Raw genomic sequence first — 606 nt, forward strand, 5'->3', positions numbered from 1 at the left:
TCTGGTGAATTTGATCTTTTGTCCTGTAATAACTTTAATAGAAATTGGGGGTACAAGTTACATTTCAGACATGTACATGTTGTGTAGTGGTAAAATCTAGGCTTTTGTATCCATTACCCAAATGGCACACATTGTACTGCATAAATCTTCATCCCTCCTCTCCTCGCCTTTGAGTCTCCAATGTTCATTATACTACAAGTACTTGTGTAGCCATAGTTTAGCTCCCACTTATAAGTGAGAAGATATGGAATTTTTTGATTTCTCGATTACTTAATGACCTCCAGTTCCATCCAAGTTACTGCAAAAAACATGTTTCAGGAAAGTGTAAGAGGTACTAGATCACTGTCATTTCTTATGATTGAGTAATATTCCATTGTGAACATATACCAAATTTTGATAATCCATTCATGGATTGACGGGCACTTGGGTTGTTTCCACATTCTTGCAATAGTGAATTGTGCTGCCATCAACATTCGGGTGCAGATGTCCTTATCGTAGAACGTTTTGTGCTATTTTGGGTAGATGCCTAATAGTGCTATTGCTGGATCGAATGGTATTTCTATTTTTAGCTCTCTGAGGTATCTCCAAATTCTTTTCCACAGAGGC

The sequence above is a fragment of the Propithecus coquereli genome, unplaced genomic scaffold, assembly GCF_000956105.1.
Source record: "Propithecus coquereli isolate 6110/MARCELLA unplaced genomic scaffold, Pcoq_1.0 Scaffold88, whole genome shotgun sequence".
Lineage (NCBI taxonomy): Eukaryota > Metazoa > Chordata > Mammalia > Primates > Indriidae > Propithecus > Propithecus coquereli.